The sequence below is a fragment of the Saccoglossus kowalevskii genome, chromosome 14 (assembly GCF_978046115.1).
Source record: "Saccoglossus kowalevskii chromosome 14, keSacKowa6.1, whole genome shotgun sequence".
Lineage (NCBI taxonomy): Eukaryota > Metazoa > Hemichordata > Enteropneusta > Harrimaniidae > Saccoglossus > Saccoglossus kowalevskii.
In genome coordinates, this window is record NC_140654.1 from 23,570,853 (window position 1) to 23,580,223 (window position 9,371).

Below are 9,371 nucleotides of genomic sequence, written 5' to 3' on the forward strand. Positions count from 1 at the left end.
TACGACCCATTTGTATTAATGCAATTATGATCACATTCATGTGTGCCAATTTGACATTCATCATTATCTATAGTAGAGAAAGCAATGTTATGAGATATGAAAGCATTGAAATGTTACTTGCAGAGAGAAGGATATGCATGTACTACGTTGATATGGTGTAGAATGTTAAAGCAATGTTTAGGATGACATTAACACTCACCAGTGCAATTGTAATCATCTACCAGTAAATAACCATCCATACATTCACAATAGTATGACCCATTAGTATTAGTGCAATTATGATCACATTCATGCGTGCCAAGTTGACATTCATCAATATCTATAATGGACAAAGCAATGTTATGAGAAATAAAAGCAATGACATGTTACTTGCTGAGGGCAGGATATGCATGTATTACGTTGATAGGGTGTAGAATGTTAAAGCAATGTTTAGAATGACATTAACACTCACCAGTGCAATTGTAACCATCTACCAGTAAATAACCATCCACACATTCACAATAATACGACCCATTTGTATTAATGCAATTATGATCACATTCATGTGTGCCAATTTGACATTCATCATTATCTATAGTAGAGAAAGCAATGTTATGAGATATAAAAGCATTGAAATGTTACTTGCAGAGTGCAGGATATGCATGCATTACGTTGCTAAGATGTAGAATGTTAAAGCAATGTTTAGGATGACATTAACACTCACCAGTGCAATTGTAATCATCTACCAGTAAATAACCATCCATACATTCACAATAGTATGACCCATTAGTATTAGTGCAATTATGATGACATTCATGTGTGCCAATTTGACATTCATCATTATCTATAGTACAGAAAGCAATGTTATGAGATATAAAAGCATTGAAATGTTACTTGCAGAGTGCAGGATATGCATGCATTACGTTGCTAAGTTTTAGAATGTTAAAGCAATGTTTAGGATGAAATTAACACTCACCAGTGCAATTGTAATCATCTACCAGTAAATAACCATCCATACATTCACAATAGTATGACCCATTAGTATTAGTGCAATTATGATGACATTCATGTGTGCCAATTTGACATTCATCATTATCTATAGTACAGAAAGCAATGTTATGAGATATAAAAGCATTGAAATGTTACTTGCAGAGTGCAGGATATGCATGCATTACGTTGCTAAGATGCAGAATATTAAAACAATGTTTAGGATGACATTAACACTCACCAGTGCAATTGTAATCATCTACCAGTAAATAACCATCCATACATTCACAATAGTATGACCCATTAGTATTAGTGCAATTATGATCACATTCATGTGTGCCAAGTTGACATTCATCATTATCTATAGTAGAGAAAGCAATGTTATGAGATATAAAAGCATTGAAATGTTACTTGCAGAGTGCAGGATATGCATGCATTACGTTGCTAAGTTTTAGAATGTTAAAGCAATGTTTAGGATGAAATTAACACTCACCAGTGCAATTGTAATCATCTACCAGTAAATAACCATCCATACATTCACAATAGTATGACCCATTAGTATTAGTGCAATTATGATCACATTCATGTGTGCCAAGTTGACATTCATCAATATCTATAATGGACAAAGCAATGTTATGAGAAATAAAAGCAATGAAATGTTACTTGCTGAGGGCAGGATATGCATGTATTACGTTGATAGGGTGTAGAATGTTAAAGCAATGTTTAGAATGACATTAACACTCACCAGTGCAATTGTAATCATCTACCAGTGAATAACCATCCATACATTCACAATAATATGACCCATTTGTATTAATGCAATTATGATCACATTCATGCCTGCCAAGTTGACATTCATCAATATCTATAATGGACAAAGCAATGTTATGAGATATAAAAGCAATGAAATGTTACTTGCAGAGGTCAGGATATGCATGTATTACGTTGATAGGGTGTAGAATGTTAATGCAATGTTTAGAATGACATTAACACTCACCAGTGCAATTGTAATCGTCTACCAGTAAATAACCATCCATACATTCACAATAATACGACCCATTTGTATTAATGCAATTATGATCACATTCATGTGTGCCAATTTGACATTCATCATTATCTATCGTACAGAAAGGAATGTTATGAGATATAAAAGCATTGAAATGTTACTTGCAGAGTGAAGGATATGCATGTATTACGTTGATAGGGTGTAGAATGTTAATGCAATGTTTAGAATGACATTAACACTCACCAGTGCAATTGTAATCATCTACCAGTAAATAACCATCCATACATTCACAATAGTATGACCCATCAGTATTAGTGCAATTATGATCACATTCATGCGTGCCAAGTTGACATTCATCAATATCTATAATGGACAAAGCAATGTTATGAGAAATAAAAGCAATGACATGTTACTTGCAGAGGGCAGGATATGCATGTATTACGTTGATAGGGTGTAGAATGTTAAAGCAATATTTAGAATGACATTAACACTCACCAGTGCAATTGTAATCATCTACCAGTAAATAACCATCCATACATTCACAATAATACGAACCATTTGTATTAATGCAATTATGATCACATTCATGTGTGCCAAGTTGACATTCATCATTATCTATATTAGACAATGCAATGTTATGAGATATAAAATCAATGAAATGTTACTAGCAGAGGGCAGTATATGCATGTATTACGTTGATAGGGTGTAGAATGTTAATGCAATGTTTAGAATGACATTAACACTCACCAGTGCAATTGTAATCGTCTACCAGTAAATAACCATCCATACATTCACAATAATACGACCCATTTGTATTAATGCAATTATGATCACATTCATGTGTGCCAATTTGACATTCATCATTATCTATCGTACAGAAAGGAATGTTATGAGATATAAAAGCATTGAAATGTTACTTGCAGAGTGAAGGATATGCATGTATTACGTTGATAGGGTGTAGAATGTTAATGCAATGTTTAGAATGACATTAACACTCACCAGTGCAATTGTAATCATCTACCAGTAAATAACCATCCATACATTCACAATAGTATGACCCATCAGTATTAGTGCAATTATGATCACATTCATGCGTGCCAAGTTGACATTCATCAATATCTATAATGGACAAAGCAATGTTATGAGAAATAAAAGCAATGACATGTTACTTGCAGAGGGCAGGATATGCATGTATTACGTTGATAGGGTGTAGAATGTTAAAGCAATATTTAGAATGACATTAACACTCACCAGTGCAATTGTAATCATCTACCAGTAAATAACCATCCATACATTCACAATAGTATGACCCATTAGTATTAGTGCAATTATGATCACATTCATGTGTGCCAATTTGACATTCATCATTATCTATAGTAGAGAAAGCAATGTTATGAGATATAAAAGCATTGAAATGTTACTTGCAGAGTGCAGGATATGCATGCATTACGTTGCTAAGATGTAGAATGTTAAAGCAATGTTTAGGATGACATTAACACTCACCAGTGCAATTGTAATCATCTACCAGTAAATAACCATCCATACATTCACAATAGTATGACCCATTAGTATTAATGCAATTATGATCACATTCATGCGTGCCAAGTTGACATTCATCAATATCTATAATGGACAAAGCAATGTTATGAGATATAAAAGCAATGACATGTTATTTGGTGAGGGCAGGATATGCATGTATTACGTTGATAGGTGTAGAATGTTAAAGCAATGTTTAGAATGACATTAACACTCACCAGTGCAATTGTAATCATCTACCAGTAAATAACCATCCATACATACACAATAGTATGACCCATTAGTATTAGTGCAATTATGATCACATTCATGCGTGCCAAGTTGACATTCATCATTATCTATAGTACAGAAAGCAATGTTATGAGATATAAAAGCATTGAAATGTTACTTGCAGAGGTCAGGATATGCATGTATTACGTTGATAGGGTGTAGAATGTTAATGCAATGTTTAGAATGACATTAACACTCACCAGTGCAATTGTAATCATCTACCAGTAAATAACCATCCATACATTCACAATAGTATGACCCATTAGTATTAGTGCAATTATGATCACATTCATGCGTGCCAAGTTGACATTCATCAATATCTATAATGGACAAAGCAATGTTATGAGAAATAAAAGCAATGACATGTTACTTGCTGAGGACAGGATATGCATGTATTACGTTGATAGGGTGTAGAATGTTAAAGCAATATTTATAAGGACATTAACACTCACCAGTGCAATTGTAATCATCTACCAGTAAATAACCATCCATACATTCACAATAATACGACCCATTTGTATTAATGCAATTATGATCACATTCATGTGTGCCAAGTTGACATTCATCATTATCTATATTAGACAATGCAATGTTATGAGATATAAAATCAATGAAATGTTACTTGCAGAGGGCAGTATATGCATGTATTACGTTGATAATGTGTAGAATGTTAAAGCAATGTTTAGGATGACATTAACACTCACCAGTGCAATTGTAATCATCTACCAGTAAATAACCATCCATACATTCACAATAGTATGACCCATTAGTATTAGTGCAATTATGATCACATTCATGCGTGCCAAGTTGACATTCATCAATATCTATAATGGACAAAGCAATGTTATGATATATGAAAGCATTGAAATGTTACTTGCAGAGTGCAGGATATGCATGCATTACGTTGCTAAGATGCAGAATATTAAAACAATGTTTAGGATGACATTAACACTCACCAGTGCAATTGTAATCATCTACCAGTAAATAACCATCCATACATTCACAATAGTATGACCCATTAGTATTAGTGCAATTATGATCACATTCATGTGTGCCAAGTTGACATTCATCATTATCTATAGTAGAGAAAGCAATGTTATGAGATATAAAAGCATTGAAATGTTACTTGCAGAGTGCATGATATGCATGCATTACGTTGCTAAGATTTAGAATGTTAAAGCAATGTTTAGGATGAAATTAACACTCACCAGTGCAATTGTAATCATCTACCAGTAAATAACCATCCATACATTCACAATAGTATGACCCATTAGTATTAGTGCAATTATGATCACATTCATGTGTGCCAAGTTGACATTCATCAATATCTATAATGGACAAAGCAATGTTATGAGAAATAAAAGCAATGAAATGTTACTTGCTGAGGGCAGGATATGCATGTATTACGTTGATAGGGTGTAGAATGTTAAAGCAATGTTTAGAATGACATTAACACTCACCAGTGCAATTGTAATCATCTACCAGTAAATAACCATCCATACATTCACAATAATACGACCCATTTGTATTAATGCAATTATGATCACATTCATGTGTGCCAATTTGACATTCATCATTATCTATAGAAGAGAAAGCAATGTTATGAGATATGAAAGCATTGAAATGTTACTTGCAGAGTGCAGGATATGCATGCATTACGTTGCTAAGATGTAGAATGTTAAAGCAATGTTTAGGATGACATTAACACTCACCAGTGCAATTGTAATCATCTACCAGTAAATAACCATCAATACATTCACAATAATATGACCCATTTGTATTAATGCAATTATTATCACATTCATGTGTGCCAAGTTGACATTCATCATTATCTATATTAGACAATGCAATGTTATGAGATATAAAATCAATGAAATGTTACTTGCAGAGGGCAGTATATGCATGTATTACGTTGATAATGTGTAGAATGTTAAAGCAATGTTTAGGATGACATTAACACTCACCAGTGCAATTGTAATCATCTACCAGTAAATAACCATCCATACATTCACAATAGTATGACCCATTAGTATTAGTGCAATTATGATCACATTCATGCGTGCCAAGTTGACATTCATCAATATCTATAATGGACAAAGCAATGTTATGAGATATAAAAGCAATGAAATGTTACTTGCTGACGGCAGGATATGCATGTATTACGTTGATAGGGTGTAGAATGTTAAAGCAATGTTTAGAATGACATTAACACTCACCAGTGCAATTGTAATCATCTACCAGTAAATAACCATCCACACAGTCACAATAATACGACCCATTTGTATTAATGCAATTATGATCACATTCATGTGTGCCAAGTTGACATTCATCATTATCTATATTAGACATTGCAATGTTATGAGATATATATAATCAATGAAATGTTACTTGCAGAGTGCAGGATATGCATGTATTACGTTGATATGGTGTAGAATGTTAAAGCAATGTTTAGGATGACATTCACACTCACCAGTGCAATTGTAATCATCTACCAGTAAATAACCATCCATACATTCACAATAGTATGACCCATTAGTATTAATGCAATTATGATCACATTCATGTGTGCCAAGTTGACATTCATCAATATCTATAATGGACAAAGCAATGTTATGAGATATAAAAGCAATGACATGTTACTTGCAGAGGGCAGTATATGCATGTATTACGTTGATAATGTGTAGAATGTTAAAGCAATGTTTAGGATGGCATTAACACTCACCAGTGCAATTGTAATCATCTACCAGTAAATAACCATCCATACATTCACAATAGTATGATCCATTAGTATTAGTGCAATTGTGATCACATTCATGCGTGCCAAGTTGACATTCATCAATATCTATAATGGACAAAACAATGTTATGAGAAATAAAAGCAATGAAATGTTACTTGCTGAGGGCAGGATATGCATGCATTACGTTGATAGGGTGTAGAATGTTAAAGCAATGTTTAGAATGACATTAACACTCACCAGTGCAATTGTAATCATCTACCAGTGAATAACCATCCATACATTCACAATAATACGACCCATTTGTATTAATGCAATTATGATCACATTCATGCGTGCCAAGTTGACATTCATCAATATCTATAATTGACAAAGCAATGTTTTGAGATATAAAAGCAATGAAATGTTACTTGCAGAGGTCAGGATATGCATGTATTACGTTGATAGGTGTAGAATGTTAATGCAATGTTTAGAATGACATTAACACTCACCAGTGCAATTGTAATCATCTACCAGTAAATAACCATCCATACATTCACAATAGTATGACCCATTAGTATTAGTGCAATTATGATCACATTCATGCGTGCCAAGTTGACATTCATCAATATCTATAATGGACAAAGCAATGTTATAAGAAATAAAAGCAATGAAATGTTACTTGCTGAGGGCAGGATATGCATGTATTACGTTGATAGGGTGTAGACTGTTAAAGCAATATTTAGAATGACATTAACACTCACCAGTGCAATTGTGATCATCTACCAGTAAATAACCATCCATACATTCACAATAATACGACCCATTTGTATTAATGCAACTATGATCACATTCATGTGTGCCAAGTTGACATTCATCATTATCTATATTAGACAATGCAATGTTATGAGATATAAAATCAATGAAATGTTACTTGCAGAGGGCAGTATATGCATGTATTACGTTGATAATGTGTAGAATGTTAAAGCAATGTTTAGGATGACATTAACACTCACCAGTGCAATTGTAATCATCTACCAGTAAATAACCATCCACACATTCACAAGAATACGACCCATTTGTATTAATGCAATTATGATCACATTCATGTGTGCCAATTTGACATTCATCATTATCTATAGTAGAGAAAGCAATGTTATGAGATATAAAAGCATTGAAATGTTACTTGCAGAGTGCAGGATATGCATGCATTACGTTGCTAAGATGTAGAATGTTAAAGCAATGTTTAGGATGACATTAACACTCACCAGTGCAATTGTAATCATCTACCAGTAAATAACCATCCATACATTCACAATAGTATGACCCATCAGTATTAGTGCAATTATGATCACATTCATGTGTGCCAAGTTGACATTCATCAATATCTATAATGGACAAAGCAATGTTACGATATATAAAAGCAATGACATGTTATTTGCTGAGGGCAGGATATGCATGTATTACGTTGATAGGGTGTAGAATGTTAAATCAATGTTTAGAATGACATTAACCCTCACCAGTGCAATTGTAATCATCTACCAGTAAATAACCATCCATACATTCACAATAGTATGACCCATTAGTATTAGTGCAATTATGATCACATTCATGCGTGCCAAGTTGACATTCATCAATATCTATAATGGACAAAGCAATGTTATGAGATATAAAAGCAATGACATGTTATTTGCTGAGGGCAGGATATGCATGTATTACGTTGATAGGGTGTAGAATGTTAAAGCAATGTTTAGGATGACATTAACACTCGCCAGTGCAATTGTAATCATCTACCAGTAAATAACCATCCATACATTCACAATAGTATGACCCATTAGTATTAGTGCAATTATGATCACATTCATGTGTGCCAAGTTGACATTCATCAATATCTATAATGGACAAAGCAATGTTATGAGATATAAAAGCAATGAAATGTTACTTGCTGAGGGCAGGATATGCATGTATTACGTTGATAGGGTGTAGAATGTAAAGCAATGTTTGTTTAGAATGACATTAACACTAACCAGTGCAATTGTAATCATCTACCAGTAAATAACCATCCATACATTCACAATAGTATGACCCATTAGTATTAGTGCAATTATGATCACATTCATGCGTGCCAAGTTGACATTCATCAATATCTATAATAGACAAAGCATTGTTATGAGAAATAAAAGCAATGAAATGTTACTTGCTGAGGGCAGGATATGCATGTATTAGGTTGATAGGGTGTAGAATGTTAAAGCAATATTTAGAATGACATTAACACTCACCAGTGCAATTGTAATCATCTACCAGTAAATAACCATCCATACATTCACAATAATACGACCCATTTGTATTAATGCAATTATGATCACATTCATGTGTGCCAAGTTGACATTCATCATTATCTATATTAGACAATGCAATATTATGAGATATAAAATCAATGAAATGTTACTTGCAGAGGGCAGTATATGCATGTATTACGTTGATAATGTGTAGAATGTTAAAGCAATGTTTAGGATGACATTAACACTCACCAGTGCAATTGTAATCATCTACCAGTAAATAACCATCCATACATTCACAATAGTATGACCCATTAGTATTAGTGCAATTATGATCACATTCATGTGTGCCAAGTTGACATTCATCAATATCTATAATGGACAAAGCAATGTTATGAGATATAAAAGCAATGACATGTTATTTGCTGAGGGCAGGATATGCATGTATTACGTTGATAGGGTGTAGAATGTTAAAGCAATGTTTAGAATGACATTAACCCTCACAAGTGCAATTGTAATCATCTACCAGTAAATAACCATCCATACATTCACAATAGTATGACCCATTAGTATTAGTGCAATTATGATCACATTCATGCGT